At 34.2% G+C, this 20,638-nt stretch overlaps 1 protein-coding gene across 12 annotated transcripts in view; it reads left to right on the top strand.

Moving 5' to 3' along the window:
- The first annotated feature begins 1,018 nt into the window (after positions 1–1,018).
- ROBO2 (roundabout guidance receptor 2) overlaps positions 1,019–20,638 on the top strand; it is a 1,761,697-nt gene continuing 1,742,077 nt past the window's right edge. For 10 of the 12 annotated variants that reach the window (XM_036444354.2, XM_045584070.1, XM_045584066.1 and 7 more), the window contains exon 1: positions 1,020–1,169. The gene's annotated coding sequence lies outside the window, so the exon portion shown is untranslated. Of the gene's footprint in view, positions 1,170–20,638 lie in introns of all 12 variants that reach the window. The other 2 variants (XM_045584073.1, XM_045584072.1) reach the window with 1 other exon arrangement.

The following is a 20,638-nucleotide window of genomic DNA, read 5'->3' as shown; positions in this document are numbered from 1 at the left end:
TGAATTGAAATCAAACCAGTGACCTCTTGGTGCATGTGAACAACACTCAGCCAACTGAGCCCCCTATATGGGCAGCCTTTCTTAATTCTAATTGTTGTTTTTTATAAGTAATCACCATGGTTAGCATGCATCTGAACTATTGTTACTTGGAGTGTTTGACTCCATAAGTCTCATTATGATTCTCATTATTCATCACCTGGTATTAGTTCATTGATAGTTCTATTATTTTTATTGCTTCAATTGCACAGTATCAGCTAAGATGTTGCAAGGCATTGCACACAGGATATAAACTTTGGGATGTACAGATTTCACTTGTTATTTAGTCACAGAAACAGAATATCTGGGACCTTGAGCAAGTTACTCCATTTCTAATTCCTAAAATAGAAAGTAGAGTAGGTAATGGCACATCACAGAACTGTGATGAAGATGAACTGAGAGTAGGGAAAAGGAGGCTATTAAATGAAGAGCTTGGCATTTAGTAAGCATCAGCATCATTCCTTGGAAATTTGTGTTGTCTTGAGTAAGAAATTGCTGGTTTGATAAGAAGCCCCCAAGAACACCCAAACGTGTCAAAATAACTAGACGGAATCTTATATCACTTCTTGGACTTTTCAGTCCTAGAATCTAGTCGAGTTTCTCTATGTAGAGAGAATAATACGAATGCAGGTGTATCCTCAGCCCCTCATTTACTTTTTGGCACTTGTGAATTCCTGGAGATGTTTAGGAAGAAGCCAGGTTATCAATTATTTCCATCTATAAGAGAATGTTAGATGCTCCAGGTCCAGATGGTCGCCTCCTCCAGACCTTTCTCCGGCCTCACAAGGCATCATCATCAGCTCTGCTCCAGACTCCGGTGTCACAGCGGGGACAGTGCGCACAGCCTGCCCAGGAGGAGCGGAGCTTCAGCAGAACCGTGGACAGTTCTCCTGCCTGGAGGCGGGGCGGAGGCAGGAGGAACCAGCTCTGCTGCTGTGGGAGAGCCAGTGCTGGAGGAGGAGAAAAGGAAGGAGGCTCCCTGTGGGGGAGGAAGAAATCTGGGAGCCGCCAGAGCAGCAGGACGGGGAGCTGCTCTGCTTCCCTGCCTTCCCCATTCAGGCAGTGGCAGCTGAGCTCCCAGGGCTGCCTCCTGTCCCTCTGGGCTGAGGCTGCATCTAGACCCCCCACGCCAGGTGAGTTAAACAGAGCTGGACAGGAAAGTCCCCAAGAGAGCTTTGGAATTGGCGAGTTCGCTCAGCTCCCTGAGCGCGGCTGGCTTTTAAATTTTTACCAAAGTCAGGGACAGACAGAAGGCTCTTAGCTGTGGCTACAATGGCCGGGGGTGGGAGGATGGGCAGTGGGTGGTGTGATCCTCACTGCAAGGACCAGTGGATTCAGATGGAATTCAGCTGAAGTGACTCACTGGGTTTTAGGAAAGTTCCCCAAAAATGTACGCGTTCTATATGCGTTTATATATGTAAGCTTTCTAGACAGTCGTTTGTTTTCGTGGCAGCTTATTTTGTCCTTCTGTCCCTCCTTCTCCTTGGCTCATGCCCAATTTTCCAGGCTAAGTCAAATGGTTTGAAAGGTGTGGAAGTAAGGGTCTGAGTGGACAGCCGGGCAGGCAGCCTGCCTTCTAAGTGGGGAGTGGTGCTTCTCCCTGATTCCCCAGGGGGGAGCCCTCCCTCTCAGTAACCAGAGGTTCTTTTGCTCTCCCCCCTCATAGCCCATTACAGGCGGGAACTCCAGGCTCTTTAGGTAGGCTCTGAAATGTGACAGCAATTTAGCTTAAAAGCCATGTTGATTTACTCATCTCCTTTCCACCCTTTGTTCCAAAATTATTACCATTTCGGATTTCTTTAACAGCACAACTTTTAGGTGTCTGATTGACAAGTCCTGAAATCGCTATCTGAGAGATAATGAGTTCATGAGAAGAAAGCAACTCTATTTTCCTCCAAGGACTTTGGGGAAAGAGATTGATAGAAAAATTCTGGGGATGAATTAATGGACATTTCCCACAGAACTTCCTCAATTTAATGTGTTTTTCACATTTGCTTCATTTTTAAAAAATCTATTGTGTGTATATGCGAGAGGCTAAATTCCTAAGGTGTGTTATGAATTTATTTGGCTTAGAAGTTGCTTTCTTACTAGTAACACTAGCATGTATGTAATCATCACAGTCACAAGAGTGGTCTAAATGTTTTGCTTCTGATGGTTGGGATGACTATTTTTGTGTTTGAATTCAATTCTTACTCCATCAACGTTGCTGTAAGCTTTACAGTAGAATCATTGTTGGGTGTACTATTAGCCACATCGACATTTTCATAATAGTGAAGTATACAAATTATAAATTGAGCAAATAAATATCAGAACCAAATTTGGAGATGGAGTTGAAATATCTTTTAAATATTTACAAAGGTCTCTATAAGACACCAGTGTCATTTTATACTTAGGAGGACTTATTGGATTTTCAAATGGAGATATATGCATATACAGTTTTAGCAATTAAAAAGTAATATTTTACTTTGCTCTTCTTTAACATCAGTTTGGACTCAGCATATACTTCTTGGTTATCTACTACTGTAAGCCAGATTCTTTCATATATATTCCATTTCTAATTTTTACAGAATAGTAATATTAGTTATATTTTTCAGGTGAAGAGAATGTGACATAGAGGGATTAATTTTCCTAAAATTTCAAAATTGTTATGATGTAAAACAGGAATTTAAACTCAGGCTTCTTAACTTCATTTCTTTCCCCCCAAAATTGCATGGCTGCTTTTAGTTAAAATTATTGTACTAGTAATACTTGAATATGCCTTATGTAAAAAATATCTTAAAATATTCCTTGCTATTTTTCTGATTATTTCTTAAGCCATGATTTTACTTCTTTTATGTAGAATATACTCTGATATAAGTGTATAGAGTTATTAGCATATGCTCCCCAAATGACTTCTAAACAACTAACAGCTGACCATGTGTCCTCCTTAATAAGAGCAGATTAAAAGACAGACTCAGTATTTACTAAGAATATTCTTGAGAATAATTTATGTCTTACAATCAAGATAGAAGGCAACTCACATTTAGATGCATTTTAAAACTGCTTAGTGTAAACATGAAGCACAGCTACAACTTGCCTTCAGAGTGAACTGTCAGACTTCACAGTGAATAGTTAAGATTCCTTGAGAACATTGGAAGATAATGTATATTTAATATAGGAAGAGAAGAAACTGAGCTTTTTTATTTTTTAATATTTGACCACATTTATATAAATTTATTTGATATATATTTGTTGGTGTTTTGATATGGACTGGTTTAAAGTAAGCGTACTATAATTTGAGAGATAAAAAATTCTATAACATTGATTCAACCTTTAAATTTTTTCATTCTTAAGTGGTAAAAACATGCTTTGGAGGCCATTTGAGTTTCAAAGGCAGTTTGTGATTCTCTTTTGGCAAGTGGGGTGGGTTGGGAGGGTATGCCTGTGTGTTCTGCATGTGCTCAGCAGAGAGTTTAGGTGGATGGGCAAAGAGTGAGAAAGATTAATAAATACCAGATAGGAGCCTCAAACAGTTTGTAACTTTTTTCATGTTAAATACATAATATTTATTGTTGCATTTGGGAACTAAGAATGTTGTATGCAACTTTGCATGTCATTGCAGCATTTGTCATTAACTAATGGCTCAGGTATTTGTGAATGATCAGGTAATAAGCTCTATGGCTCTTGACCATCTGGCCAGTTCCTTTAAGGTCCTGATACTAAAAGAATGGCTTAAAATGATGTTTCTGGAATCAAAATCTCTTCTCTCAGATTCTATAGAGTAGTTCACACAGGATATGTGATGATGCCCATCATTATAGCTCTTCTGAGAGAAGAGGTCCCCTTGAGAGTGCTGTCCAAAGCCTTTTTTATTTCTTCCTTTGCAATTATTTCAGATAGAAACTGAGTGAGGAAGGAGGGAGAGAGAAGGCTAAGAAAAGGAGATCTGTTGTTTTATCCCTCAGGAAAGAATGGGAGACATTGTATATCTTTAGACATATTTATCTATAAACATTCCTGTTGAATAGAGATTTGTGTACACATTACAGTAAAATAACTAGTAGTTATAGTAATCAACTTATATCATCTCTGTTGTTTATAGTGAGTTAGGAATATAAGGAGCAAGTAGGGCTCAATCAGAGCACTCTGGGAAACAGTGCAGAATATTTAGATTATTCTGATTGATTGGGCTAAGGGGCAAGGGGATAGGGCAGTTTCTTCTGTAAATTTCCATCATTAATCCAGGGCTGCTCCAGGCACAGGGAGGAGGGCCATTAATGCCCTAGAATTTCTGGACAACCCTGCACATAGCTCTGGTGGCTCAAGAAAGCCTTTGGACAGAGTCCTTGCTTAGCCTTGGATGTTGTCTGACCCATGAGATGAGAATAGTGAGTGCTAAGAAGGTATTGGTGGGGCAGCCCTGGTTTCATGAAGTATCATGAATATTCATTGATAAAAGTGAGCTGTTCCTTCCACATATGTGATGCCCATTAGGTCATGCTTTCTTGGATAAAAAATTGCAGAGATATAAATTCAATTTTTGGACTATTTTCCTAAAAGTGCTGTGTTAACTTAGTTGTTCATTTTAATTATTAGTTCAAAGGGGGCATAAGATATTAGGGAGATGATTGAACATCGTATTCATTATGAGATGCTTTCTATATTCCCCTTTGTGGTGACACTGATGGTACAAGGGATATTAGAGCAAGTTTAATGCATAAAAATGTAGGACATATGAACAATGGACATGGTTGGCGACCACAATTTTTACTGCATTTGTTTCAAAGCCTAGGTAACTTTGGATAAATACATTTTATTCATCACTTAAGAGTAACTATGAAAAGGTAGAGGTATCGGTCCTGCAATTTTGACTTTAAAATATGTTTTTAAATCTTTAAATGGGCTAAGTTACAGGAAATAAAAAATAGCAGTTGCTGAACAAATTTTTGTTATTTGTAATTTAGATTATTCTGATTTGTTTAAATGTATTATTAAGCACTTGGAAGACATATAAAACTATGCTTTTTATAGAAATTACACTTAGTAAGCTGCATTATACATATAAAATATACAATCCAATTATTTTTTACTTAATGAAATGTTTCCTTTTTTATTCCAAAACAAATAGCAGTTTAATGTGATGTGCTACATATTACTTGAGCTCCAAAATTTGCAACCAAAAGGGATGTATATGTTGAACTTTATTTTTCCTAGAGAATTGAAATATGAATAAGCAGTGAAATTTCAAAAGACAAGTGAAGAAATTTAATGATTTCCAAGCTAAATAATATTAAGGATAAACTATAGCACAGTTTTCAATCATCAGACACTCACTTAGGATTGACAAGAATTATTTCAGCTAATCCTGTAAATAATGCATATGCATCTTAGAATAATAAAGTATGTTATAGACTTGGGTTAAAAATTACCTCTTGGTAGTTGTCTGAGCTTGAAACAAATGGTATAGCCTTTCTTAACCTAAATTGCTTCTTCTTGAAATGGGAGGTTAATAATTCTAACTTAGAGATTCTTTGTTCATGTTTTTCTTCTTGGTGTAGTTTCAGGTCCTGTCAGGATGAGATTGCTATTTTTTTTTTTATTTTTGCTATTATACTCACCTTATTTTTGCTTTGTTTGTTTGTTTGTTTGCCCTCAATTAGCTGTGTGGTGTTTAACAAGTTCCCTTTCTATAGTCTTGTTCTTTACTTTATAAATTGAATAAAATGCCCACTTTGAGGAGAGTTGGTGTTGGTTCATTGAGGAGATTTGATGAAGCCATTTATGTAATGATTTTAGCACATTATAGACCAATAATAAATATATATATTTTTGCTCCCTACATATTGCAATAATACATCTTTATTTCCAAATTTTGTTTTCTTCCTCAAATTCAATGTCAATATTGCACAGACCATTCCTACATCCTATTTCTGATGTCCTGTAACCATTAAACTACAAAAGTAGAATGAATATTTTATAACTTTTACTGTGCATAGTCATATGAAGAGAAGGCAACTAAGTCTCAGGACAAGTTTTGATAAAGAATGGGAAATATTTTTCCCACAAAGCACTTATTTCTTCAAAGTTTTGACAGTTTTGTACTGTCATTCTGTCAGCAATAAGTGAAATTTGTCTATTTAAATAATTTTTTATTTGTGGTAGCTAATTCATGTCTGGACTTCATCCAGTTAGCATAAATATAAAAGAGAGTTGGAAATGATTTATTTTTAACAAGAGAAAAATGGACATGTTGTTTTAAATATTGTTTAAAATTGTTCAAATTAACTTTGATTCTGTTGGTGACGTTAGTGTCACAAACTCACTCTTAGTGTTGTTCTTGAAAATAACTCTGAATATTCTGGGTATTGCTAAATTGATTTAATTTTAGATGTTACTTCACTGCAAATCAGGAAGATTCTTTAATGAAGTTATTAGCTCCATCAGATACAGTGTTGTTCAAGGCCATCTGTATGGGATTATAAGATGACTGAAACAGAAATTCTTATCTCTAAATTAGCTGTACTAGTGTATTCATATTGATTGATAGTTATGATAATGATGTTAATAATGTGACTCAATATGTAAATAAGTAACATACAATAAAGTTGCCAAGATAAGTGTTGTTTTTGAGTTCAACACTTTATTTTCCCAGATATCTCAAATTCATCAGTATTTTGTTTGCTTTCTTTTGCTTATTACAATGCTATATTAGTTTCCACAAACTAAATGACTTAACACAAATTTACTGTCTATACTTCTGGAAGTAAGAATTCTAAAATTAGTTTCACTGAGCTAACATCAAGATGTCTGTAGGGCTGGTTCCTCTTAGGGGAGAACCATTTAATATTTTCCCCCTGCTTTTAGTTGCTATTTAAATGCATTGGCTTATGGCCCCTTCCTTCATTTTCAAGATAAGTTACTCATGTTTCTTTTTCTGTTCTCTTATTTCCTCTTTCTCTAACTCTGAATCTCTTTCCATCCCTTTTTCAAGGACTCGTGATTATATTGGCATCGCCTGAATGATTCAGGACACTTTCTCCATTGCAATATCCTTAACTCAACTACATCTGAAAATTCCTTTTGAGGAATTTAATACATTAAAGTAATACATTCTGGAAAGTAATACATTCACAGGGTCTGGCAATTATGAGGAGAACATCTTTGGGTGTTATAATTTAGCCTATTACAAATGGTGATAATATTTTGTGCCCTGAAATCCTAAGATTAATGTGCTTGTTTTTCCAGGGAAAATCAGAGTATATTTGGGGATATCAGATTCTTTTTATTAGAAAACATTGGAGGAGAATATTTCTATCTCACAAAATTGCTGATAAATTTTGTGAGTTAGAAATTTGGTAGAAATCTAGGTTATGTAAAATGTGGAATTGTTTGCACTTATCAAAATATTAAGTCAATTATCTATCAAGGCCATACCTAGATTACTTAGATTTAAATTATATAGATTAATATCTTTGATTTCTTATTTATAAGCAGTTCTTAGAACAGTTCTTATTTATAAAGCTTATCTTCTGTTTACAAAGACAAAACCATATAAGAAATCACAGAATTCTTGGTTCAGTTTTTACACTTTGTAGGACATAATTTTCAAGGGGATGTCAGATGTGGTTCCATAACAATTGGTCCTCTCAAATGTGTGCATTTTTAATATTTTATCTCAAGAGCTATATATACTAATTGCAGGCTTCCAGGAGAAATTTAATGATGGTCCTGTCAGCCTTTAAAATTGTTTTTAACCCAAAAGAGGACAGTTTCATAAGATGAATTCATCCCCTTCTAAACCATTGTTGCCAAAAGAAACTAGAAATGCCCTGTTCACATTAATTTAATGCAAATGAATTCTTGCTGTCTCACAAGTTTGTCCTCCATTTTCTTAAAATTATGTTGTAAATGGATGTGATATACATTACTGGTTGTATGTTGTGCTGGGAACATTATCTTTCCTAAATGTTCTCTCATTTGTCAAAAAGAAGAATTTAAAAGAAAAGTAAATTGATCACAGTATTTTGAGATATATATATAATTGATGTCGGAGAGGAAGGGAGAGGGAGAGAGATATGAAACATCAATGATGTGAGAGAATCACTGATGGGCTGCCTCTTGCACTCATCCTACTGGGGATTGAGCCTGCAACCTGGACATGTGTCCTGATCAGGAATCGAACCATTACCTCTTGGTTCATAGGTCAATGCTCAACCATTGAACCATGCCAGCTGGCTGATCACAGTATTAAGAATGATCTTAAAACTACACATTTTATCATCAATACAATATCTGAATAATTTTTGCAGTTGCAGTTGTGGAAATTCCAGGGGTAATCATTATTGATATACATACAATGCTGTTATAATAATCCCAAATCCATGTTTGTTTGTGTTTTTTTTCCTTGTAAATGGTAAATGTGTGTGAATGCAGTTTTCTCTTAGTGCTCCTATTTGCTTTCCAGAAATTATTAAAAAATAATTTGTTTTTAAGTGTTTTTCACTTTCTTTAATATCAATGAACCATATAATTTTTATGATGATCAGCTAATAATAGAGATGTTTGTTTAACATAGAATTAAATAAGGGTAATTATGAATGGTCATTTTTGATGTGGGACTGTACATCCACCACTTTGTACTTATTGAAAAAACAACGAGGAAAAATGAGATTGGGTTAAATAATTATGTTGATTGTTAAATAACTGTTAATAATGCAAAGCATAATGCACAAAAATATTCTTAGCTTCCATGTCCAGAGATCTAATAATTGTATAACACATATAAGTGACCTTTTTCACTATCCATGGTTCTTTTCTACATCTTCTTTAGCCATACTATTCATCTCGGCAAGGACTTCAACTGAGTTTTCACCAACCATAAGTAAAAAGAACAGTGTGATAGGTTGCCTGCACGTCTGGTCCTCTTTAGCAAGGCAACTGTTACTTTAGTCCACCCACATCACTGAGGACATATGGCATTACTTTGGCTGTGGAAGCAAGTGTGTGGACTTGTCTTGGTGTGGGTGCTTGTTATCTTCCTGCTATTGTTTGTGCAACCAACTGTTTCTTGCACTAGATTTTAGAATGACAATTACATTGCTATTATTAATTGATATGAAAATAATATAATTAACTTTATCTCTACTTTGATTGCAGACCTAAGAGATATTTGCTATTATACAGCATAAGAGAAATGATGACTTTTACAAGGCTTAGTTTATTAGCCTATTGTTTTTCAATAAAAAAAAAAAAAGCACACAAACTGAATCAGAAGTACAGGGATAGAACCAGAACAGCAGAGACAACAAAATGCCATTGAGATAATTTATTGTGAAATAATTAATGAAGTTTAACAATGAAGTAGTTGTTAGTTGTGACAAATAATGAAAATAATGTGGACAATAATGAAAAAACACGAGAAGATTGGCTGGATGGAATGAAGAGAGTCATCTAATCCAGCATAATTTATTTCCTAAAGTTACAGTGTTCTTAAACAGTTTTTAAAAATTAGATTCATATTGTTCTTTTTTAGTTCTGAATTTGCAGAGTGAGGCATTTCAACACCTGCAGTGAGTGTGTACTTTCCTGTGGTGACTCTAGAACTCCTATAGAGTTGGGAGGCAGGCTAGAGGGCATGTGCTGAGGTCTCCTGAGCACAGGACTTGATTTAGATAATTTCCACCAATTATCTAAAAAGAAGATTGGTTGGTGCTGCAGAAGACTGTGGGGAAAACAATGATATTGCACCCACGCTAACTTTAGTTGTTACTACTGACAAATTTGTATAAATAGAGTTGTAGATTTTTTTATGATCATACAGTTATTTCACATATTACATTTGTCAAATTTGAAAATTGTTCACTAGAACTGAATTTGCTAATCTTGGGTAAATTAAATCAAAATTTGTATAGGTAACATTGACAAAAGCAGTATTTCCATTTGTAGAAATAATACATTTTTGAAATGCTTTTGAATATTACTTATTCTAAAGTCTCATTTCAGTTTCAGTACTGTGGACTATCTATTATTCACCATTAAGGCTGTATGCAAAGTATTTGGCAATACAGGTATTAAAGATGTGTGGTAATGGTGATTGATGCACAGAATACAACATCACTACAGTTTTTCACTGGCCTCAAGAATTTTAGTTTTCACCCCTTTTCCCCATCTTGCTGTATTACTGACTGATGATTTTCAATGATTTAATCCTTCAAAAAACATATTTTCTGGGAACTCACTGATTTATTTCTTTATTTTTGGATCATTCTACATAAGATCATACTTACTGTGACAAAATATCAAATTACCAATGTATTATGCTAATATTGCAGTTCACATGGAATCAAATAGAATGAAAATAAACAGCCTGGTAGCAAGAAATATACTCTATTAGTTTTATAAACACAAAGAAATGCACAGATAATTTTCTCAGAGATTTTGTTATTCTTTCTGATAGGTATATAGTTTTTTTGTTTTGTTTTGTTTTTTTTTTTGTTTTGTTTTTTTTACCGTTGACCTTTTTTTGTCAAATGTGTTTTCCACACACACATATATTTACATGCAATTAGTCCTCGAGATCTTGGCCAAAGAGTGAGTTTCTCAAGGTGACTATTGCAAGTATATATAAATTATAGGAAAATAGTCACAAAATTTTAATCTAAGGAATCATGAAAATGAGGATAAATGTGGAGAATATGGTTAAAAAAACTTCTAGATCAATCATTTAAATTCCCTTCAGTTTTTAGCTGAGGAAATGAATAGAAATAAAATTGTTGCATAAATATCCATATATATTGTTTATGTATGTACATATATGTGTGATTATTAATACAAAAGAGATATATTATTTACCACATATATTCACACTCATCTATAAACATATATCCATCATGAAAATAGGTGCATAGATATATACACATATTATGTAATTTCCTTTTTATGTCAATTACTATTCTTACTTCAATAGCAACAAATCCTACCTAATAAAATAATAATATGCAAATTAACCATCACTCTGGTACACCCACCAGCCAATCAGAGCAAGTATGCAAATTAACCCCAACCAAAGAGAGCAGTTGAGAGGCTTGGGTTTCTCTGGCAAATAAAGGAAGCCAAGCTTTCCACACACCCTGGCCAGCCTAGGCCTCCAGGGGTTATGAAGTTTCATTTATAGAAGGTACAAGAGGTTAATTCATGTGTCTCTTTCATGTGAATGTTTCTCTCCTCCCTCCTCCTTCCCTTCCATTCTGTAAAAAAGTCAATGGAAAAAAATATCCTTGGATGAGGGAGGTGCATCAATGCAATGGAAAAATCAGATACTTGTCCATCTAACTAATTAAACAGATATTTTTGAGCCCATTTGCATTACCTGACACAATTTTGAGTAGTAGAAATATAGCCATAAATAAAATTCAGTGTCTACTCTCAGAGGCAAATGTGCAGAAACAAGCTGGAACATGGTTCAGCACAGAAATGGAAGTTTCTTGTAGTTCAAATGTTATTTAAACCATGCTATGCTATTCACACACTAAACCATAGAAAAGCAATCCCTCCATCTAGCACTCAGGGGAAAAGTGGTACAAAAGTAAGGCTGGCTATTATGCTTGAATTTACATAATCTCCCCCCCCCCCATAATTTCAATAAACTTAATATCTGATTTATAATAATGATGGTCTTTCAAATCAGAGGGAAATGATAAATCATTCATAAAATTATACTCAAGCTATTGAATATGTTATTCATAGTAACAGAAAGTTATACTGCATCATTCATAAAAATTAATACTATCTCTATCTGATTTATTTTACTTAGCATGTACTCTCTAAGTCCATTCATGTTGTCACAAAAGGTAAGATTTTGTGCTTTTTAATTGAAAAATATTCCATTGGGTGAATAAAATATATTCACATACAGCATCTTCTTTACTCATTCATCTATTGCTGGAAACTCAATTTGCTTTCATATTTTAGCTATTGTAAATAATGTTGCAATGGGGTACATATATCTTTACAAAGTAGTGTTTTTATTATTTTTTTGCATAGATACTTACTGGACAGATAGGTTATATTGAGGGAGGGGGAAGAGAGATGAAAAAGGTGAAGGGGCATAAAAGGTATAAATTTCCAGGTATAAAATTTATGTCATGGGATATAATGTACAGCATAGGGATGATAGTCAATAATATAACTTTATACCACACCAGGTGGTTGTTAAACTTGTTGTAGTGATCATTTCATAAGCTATATAAATGTTGAATAATGGTGCTGAACACCCAAAAATAATGTAATAGTATATGTTAATTATATTTTAATTAAAATAAAAAATGATTCCAGTGTAGGTATCAAGTTAACGTCTCAATTTATAAGGAAATAAAAAATTCATAGGCAAATATTACTGTGTTACTAGAGCAAAATCAACATTCCTAAGTTTATTTTGACAGAAAAAAATAAGAAAATGAATGATAGGTTAGATTTTGTTAAAATAGAAAAATTTTACATTTCAAATGATACCAAAAAAACTGACAGATCAGAAAAAAATTGCAATTCATTTGACGTATTTGACATATAAATAGTTCTAACAAATCAATAAGAAAAGATTAGTAGTCCAATAGAAAAATGGACAAAGTACATTGGCAGGAAACATTAAGAGCCTCATGTGGACACTAAATGCATTAAGATCTCTATAGTCTATAAACAATGCAGAAAAAGACAGAGTATTTATATGGAATTATTAATAATAATTTCATAAAACTTATGGATATATTCATGTTATAAACAAAAACATTTATCTAATAAACTATTAGGATGTTCATATTTGTATAATTTGTTTTCTGTTCATTTTTAAACTTATGTTTTCTGTTCATTTTTAAACTAATTTTATTCAAAACTCTGAACATACCTTGTACCATTGAAATCAACCTTTTAATATCAATACATCTATCACTTTCTCTAAATTTATGCATGATTGTGCTCAAAATGCCTTATCAGAAATCATTTCAATAATGACATTTATTTATTTATTTATTTATTTATTTATTGGTAGTTCCTACTTTAGGTTGAACTGATAGAAAAAGATTTATTTTTTAAAGAAAGCATTCTCATGTTCTTTTCTTTCTTTATCTTTTTATTGGAAAAACCCTTTACTTCCTTAAGTGTTTTGTTTCCTAAGCATGATGAGTATCCGGCAGTGAAATTTAGTAAAACAGATGCTTATTGTGATATATGAGATAAACTTGCTTCTCTAAGCACACAGAGGCATGCAATGCATCTGGCTTCTGTACATAAAAGTCAATTATGCCCCCAAATGTGTTTCTGTACATTATACAGTGTTCAAGGCAGAAATCCCACTATTCCCTCAAATGGAGGCTTTGCTTAATTAAGAAGTTTAAGTTAAACTAGAAATTGGAAGATATTATTTTCCCAGCTGGAGACAGAGCCTAAGCAGGTGTTGTTGCCACTGAATATTAAGATGGTAAGTCATGCAGACAAAGAAACTGATGTGGGGGGAAATTGTATAAACAAGGGAGCATTGTAAAGCAGAGCATAATCAAGTACATGCTGATATGGAATATGTAATAAATGAAATTGAGTTCAGAAGATAAAAATAAGGGGAGGTTGATTAAAAGAAACTAATGAAGGAAAGCTTGGATAAATAGGCTTAATGTAAACAGTAATGAGAATTAAGGCATTTGCAAAGCGTGGAGTAAATAGCATGTAGACTGTGTCAGGAAAGAACTTGATACAAATGTATGTTACCAGGGGTAAAACATATGAAGAAATCAGGCCTCTTGAGGCATAGCAATTAAATTTCTTTTTCTATTTTTTAGGTAGCCTTTAATATTTCTTTTGAATTTTAAAAAGACTATCTTCTTATATTTGATGACTTAACATCAGCGATACGAGTTTTTTTTCCCCAAGAATATACCAAAATTTGATCAATAATTTAGTAGCTAAAACCTTTTTAAAACAGTATATGACAGAAATATTTACATAGTATAATGTTTCATTGCCAGAGTTAATTGTGCATTATACATAACTAGAGGCCTGGTGCACGAATTCATGCATGGGTGAGTTCTGGCTGGCCTGCCCTTATCAGGACCATTAGGTTGAGCTGGCCAGGGGGAGGGGCCATGGGCGGTTGGCCAGCTGGCCTCGCCTCCTGGTTGAATACCCAGTTGAACTCCCAGTCAATGGGGCAATTTGCAAATTAGCCTTTTATTATATAGGATTTTACCTTTTACATTTTTTCTTAGTGTAGTAACTATAATAATGGCCTTTCAAAGGCCCACATTCTAATCCCCAGAGACTGTTAATATGTTGTTACATGGTAAAGGAGAGTATTAAGATGGCTGCTGGAATTAAGGTCGCTAATCATCTGACTTTAAAATGGAGAAATCGTTCTGAATTATTTGTGTGGGCCCAATGTAATCACATGTGATATATTAGAGAGAGGCTTAAAGATGCTACTATAGGATAAGGATGACTGCAGCAGAGGTTGGAGTGATAAGCTTAGTAGATGGAGTCAGGGGCCAGAAGCCAAGGGATGTATCAGGCCTCTAGACTGATTCTCTCTGAGTTTCAAGAGGGAACACAGCCATGATGAAGACTTGAGTATATCTCAGTAAGACCCATTTTGGACCTCTGACCTACTGAACTGTAAGGGGGAAAAAGTGTTGTATTAATTTGTTATATTAATAGTAGCAATAACTCAGTAACACATTTAAACTACATTTTTGCTGTAGAAGGGTTGCTATAAAATTGAGTTAAACATTCCAGGGGAAAAATTAGAGTTTTATTAAGAAAGTCCTTCATATCAGATGAATTAGAATGGTAAAGAAGTAAAACTGTACTATTCATGAACAATGATGTATACAAACAAGCACTATGTGGGTTAAAAAAAAGAAAATGTGTCTTTTGAAAGCTGATTATATGAGATAACCATCCTTCTGGCACTGTAGTCATTAAAAAATTAAACTTAAGAGTGCCATGACCCAGGATCACTTGGACCTATTCTCCCAAGGAAGGTTAGGATCATGAGAGCAGCTTGAATTATCTGAATTAAATGCCAGGATATGAAGTGATACAATATCCACTGATAATCCAATTTCTACTAGAAATTTTCACTAAATCATTTATGCTTAGGACATTATATTAAGTAATGAAGGCAGAGTCTAGTGGTAAAAACAGTGATAGAGATAGATAAACTGTTCAGGATGAGTGAAGTCAAAAAATTGGTGATATCTGACAGCTTTCTAGAACAATAGAATTAAAAGTAAATACAATTATGAAGTTGAATTTATTCAAAATCTCTAATTTGATAATAGGTAAAAACAAAACAAACAAAAAAACACTAAGTCTTTTTTATTAAACTCAAAGAATGTTTGTTTTTTAATATTTTTGTAGAAAATATGTATTATGTTTTATTTCAAAGCAATAAAGGCATAGATTTTTTTTGTGTCTGATAACATTAAAATAAGCACATAGAACCAAGAATGCATAATTCGACAGAATGGGCATATGCCAAAAACAAGCTTTATTTTTTAAATCAAATTTACTAGGATGACATTGGTTAATAAAATTATAGAGTTTTTGCCAAAGCCGGTTTGGCTCAGTGATAGAGCATCGGTCTGCGGACTGAAAGGTCCCAGGTTTGATTCTGGTCAAGGGCATGTACATTGGTTGCGGGCACATCCCTGGTAGGTTGTTGATGTTTCTGTCTCATCGATGTTTCTAGCTCTCTATCTCTCTCCCTTCCTTTCTGTGAAATATCAATAAAATATATTTTTAAAAAATTATAGAGGTTTCAAGTACATAATTCTGTGATGCATCATCTGTACGTTGCATTGTGTGGCCACTATCCAAACTCAAATCTTTTTCTGTCACTATACACTGAGTGGCCAGATTATTATGGTCGTTGAACACATAATAATCTGGCACTCAATATATATATTTAAGCCCGGTGCATGAATTCATGCATGGGTGGGGTCTGGCCAGCCTGGCCAAGGAAAGGGGACATGGGTGGTTGGCCGACTTGCCTGCTAGTAGAATTCCTGGTCGAGGGAACAATTTTCATATTAGCCCTTTATTATATAGATATACACTGAGTGGCCATATTATTATGCATTCAGAGATCATAATAATCTGGCTACTCAGTGTATATTTGAACTATCTTTACCCTTTATTACCCTCACCCCCATTCCTCTTCCCTGTGGTAACCACCATAATACGTCTGAATCTTTGAGTTTTTGTTTGGTTGTTTTTCTTGTTTTTCATTTGTTCCTTTCAGATTTCAATTCCACATATGAGTTCTTATTTTTTTCTCTCTATCTTATTTTGTTTACCATAATAATCTCAAGATCCATCAATATTTTTTAAAATGGCACTATTTCATTTTCTGATGAAGTTTTAAAATATAGTGCATCATTGGGTTTGATTTTTCTTTATCTTTTGTAAACTGCTCACAGGAAACCACAAAATAAAATTGACAGGTATGCTGATCATTAAGACTGCTGAAGGTTTATCAGGCAATTGAAAGACTTTGCTAACCAAGGATTGAAATTCTTCACATTTTCCTATAATTTGGAAAATATATGATTGAAATTAATAATACAACTTTATAACAAATATTATCTCCCATAAAGTTTACAATTTCATTTTCTGATTAATTGCATCTGTTCATAAGTTAAATTTATTTTTTAGTAATTTATGGATTCCCTCTAGATTAGAAGATTAAAAAACAGAAACAAAAAGATGATTCCAAAATTTCCCATCTCCTTTGTCAAATACTTCTCTAACCAACTACGTTAACTAAAACCTATGAGCCCTTTCTTGTTAATTATTAGTAAAATCATATATCCAAGTTTAACTTATTTAAAAGTTCTTAAGGTGTTTGTATGGAACAGTGTACTTCACAGTGTACTTATGGTGTCTGATTAATCTGATTAAATCTCAGCAACACATTGAATTCAGCAAAAGTAACAGTAAAAAATCTCAGAGCATGATTTGAAATGTCTCCATTAAACATTTTAAAACAACTTTTAAGTTCATTAATTTGAGTCATTATTCTTGGCCCCAGTAGAAGGCTCTTAAAATAAAGCTGAGTTGAATTTGGCAAATGTCATATACTAACTTTTTATAGTCATTATTCCTATTCATCATTTGGGAAATTATTATTTTCAACAAACAATTGCCTTGACCAGAAATGCTTTTATTATTTAACACTGTTACTGAGAAATTACCATTATTTCTCATCTGAAGAAGTTCTGTCAGATAGGATTCTGATTTTTGAGTGTGAATAAAAGTTCAGGGTACTCAAGACAGTTGAAGAGGGGAGTAAAGAGAGAGAGGTTACCATTCTTTCTATAGATTCTATATTAAAGTGCTCTAACAAATCATGCTCTCCCAAAGCTCCTTTTGGCTTTCCTCCTGCTTTCAATTTTTTTTTTCTCCAATTGCTATTCAGATTTGGTGTGTTTTTCTGTCCTGTCTTTTAACTTGCTAATTCATTCCTCTGCTTCTCCTACTCTACTGTTGAAACCTTTCGTGTGTGTGTGTGTGTGTGTGTGTGTGTGTGTGTGTGTGTGTGTATGTTTAATATATATTTTATTGATTTTTTACATAGAGGGAAGAGAGAGGAATAGAGAGTTAGAAACGTCGATGACAGAGGATCAGCTGCCTCTTGTACACCCCCTACTGGGGATGTGCCCGCAACCAAGGTACATGCCCTTGACTAGAATCGAAACTGGGATCTTTCAGTCCACAGGCCGACACTCTATCCAGAGAGCCAAACTGACCTCGGCCATTATGTTTTTTTCATTGTAGCTATATCATTCTTCATTTCCTTTTGATTTTTACTTAACTTGTTGATTTTCTCATCCAGCCGCTTTATGAACTGTATGATTTTTACTCTGAATTTGTTTTCTGATATATTGCATGCCTTGTTTCATTTAGTTCCTTTTCCTGATGATTCCTCCTTTTCTTTCCTTTGGGGTTGTTTCTTTGTCTCCCTATTTTTGCTCTCACTGAAGGGTCCAGGTGCTGGGGGGTGGGTAGCATAGGGCTGAAGCAGCAGGCTTGGTGGGAGGGGAGTTCACTTTGGGACTCACATGAGCCTGTGATTAAGGAGGTTGGAATCCTGGTGTTTGTGGGTCTGCAGATGAGGTAGCTCATCTAGACAATGGGATACTACACTGCTATAAAAAAAGAAAGAACTCTTGCAATTTGCAACAGCATGGATGGACATGGAGAGCATTGTGCTAAGTGAATTGAGCCACTCAGAGAAATATAAATATCACATGATTTCACTCATTTGTGGAATATAATAAAGAACAAAATGAAGAACAAAAATAAACCCAGAGACAGGGAAGCATTGAAAAAACTGACAAACCTCACAGGGACAGCAGGGGAGGTTGGAGGAGCCGGTTAAAGATCAACAAAAGGACTTGTATGCATGCATATAACAGTAACCAATGGATGCTGATACTAGGGGGGTGAGGGCTTGTGCTAGGGGGTGGGAGTGGGTGGGGAGAGATCAATGGAGGAAAACAAGACATTTAATACTTTAAACAAATAATTTTTAAAAAGTATTCTAACAAGCTTACAACTTTATGAAACTGCTTGAGTGTAGTCTATATGTTAAAATAACAAACTGAGAATCCATGTCTCACTTAAGAACAGCACATAGATACTTCAGGTAACACACTCCAAGTAAATGGCAGCAGCAAGCATTCAGATAAAAACTAAAACTAAAACTAAACAAAACAACACCCCCCCCCCAAAAAAAAAAACAAAAAACAAACAAACAAAAATAACCCCAAACACCTAGAGGCCTTTGGGTCATTTTTGTGTCCTCTCTTTGTTTTCACAATATTTAATCCAAATGTCTAGTTTTCTTACCTAATTTATTATCTTAGCTCCACCACTAGTCTACCTAATTTTATTTTTAACTTTGTATACTCTGTAAGTACACTAGCCAAAGTGATCTCTTAAAATCTCCCAGTTCATATCTCTCTACTTTTCCAATGTATTTGAAATTAATCTCAAATTTTTTGCCATTACCAACAGAGCCCTGTACAGTTTCACATTTTTCTATCTTTTAGTCACATCTCATAGGTTGTCTCCCTGCTTTACTCAAATCAGATTCATAGTTTTTAATTTCTTCTACATGCCAAGATTATTCTTATATCAGGACTCTTGAACATTCTAGTTTTTCTTTCTAAAAGACTTTTTTTCACCATATGCAAAGTTAACTATTGTTATTCTCATATCTAACCTAAAATAGTGTCATTAGAAAGATTAAAGTCAATTCTAACTGATGTTCCCCCTAATACCCTATAGTATAGGGGTGTCGAACTCAATCAGAGAAGGGGCCAAAATCTAAAATCCAGCCTAAATCGCGGGCTGAATGGTTTACTGAACAGTCATAAACTGTCATTGTGAAGGAAACGCAGTGGAGTGCAGTGATGACAGCGCGGTGCGGGCCACATTGCAAGGCCTGGTGGGACGGATTTGGCCCGCGGGCCTTGTGTTTGACACACGTGCTATAGTACATTCAGTTCCTTCTTTGATTTTGCCTGTGAATACATTTTATAATGATTTATTCTCCATTTAATTGGGATTCTGCTTCTGACTTCTTTTCTAGAGTTTAAGCTCTAAAAGGGCACTGGCTATAGATCAGTAACTAGTATAATATTTATTATATTTGTTGAGCAAATTAATACAACTTAAGACAACTAGATCCAGTGGATTTCACAATCTAATAATTTCCTATAATTTCCAAGGATCAAAGGTTCCTCTCATTATCTTAAAAAAAGAGATATGGGTCAAATCTGGTTGGGATGGCTAATTTTTAAGTCCACCTGAGAGAATATCAGGATACATAGGAATGGTTTTATGAGCTTTAGTAGTTTCACAGTGTTTCAAAGGATAAATTATTCTTCATCTCTGCAAATACTTTAGGCACTTATGGCTCCATTAAACTCTCAAACATTAGGATGGTTACTGCTAAACTTATTGTTTTATGTTTCTTAAATATCCATTTAAAATTATACATAGATGACTAATCATTATTTTATATTCTATTTCACCAGAAAAGTCAGTCTGAATATAGATATTTTTTATTAATATGATAAAGACTATAGATTTATATAAAAATCAAAGTCTCTATAATTTTACTGTATCATATTTACTGTAACTTCATGATATAAACAACTTGAAGGACTTATTACAATGCATGTTACAAGGCCTCATCTCCAGAGATTCTGATTTAGCAGGTCCACAGTTATAACTATAGCTAGGTATTTTACCAGGAATCCTGGATTATTCTGCAGGAGAACATTTATAGATCACACTTTAGGACAGATTACATGTAATGTTACATTTCAAAATGTCTGTGTTTTTGTTTATAATGCCAGTTGGCAAGTGATTTATCAGGTTATCTTGAACCAATGACAAAATATCATTTTAATGCTTTGTAGTGTTTTGGGTTTTTTTCATTTGTCACAGGAATAGAGAGTGAATACTGAAGAAATTAATTAATCTGGCAATTATATTAAATGGGATTAATATTCAAATATGCTGTCATTGCCTGCTCTTTATTCTAAATCATAATGGCTTAAAATAACAT

The sequence above is a fragment of the Pipistrellus kuhlii genome, unplaced genomic scaffold, assembly GCF_014108245.1.
Source record: "Pipistrellus kuhlii isolate mPipKuh1 unplaced genomic scaffold, mPipKuh1.p scaffold_m20_p_2, whole genome shotgun sequence".
Classification (NCBI taxonomy): domain Eukaryota; kingdom Metazoa; phylum Chordata; class Mammalia; order Chiroptera; family Vespertilionidae; genus Pipistrellus; species Pipistrellus kuhlii.
The sequence above is the reverse complement of the archived record's forward strand: the minus strand, read 5'-3'. Positions and strand labels throughout refer to the sequence as shown.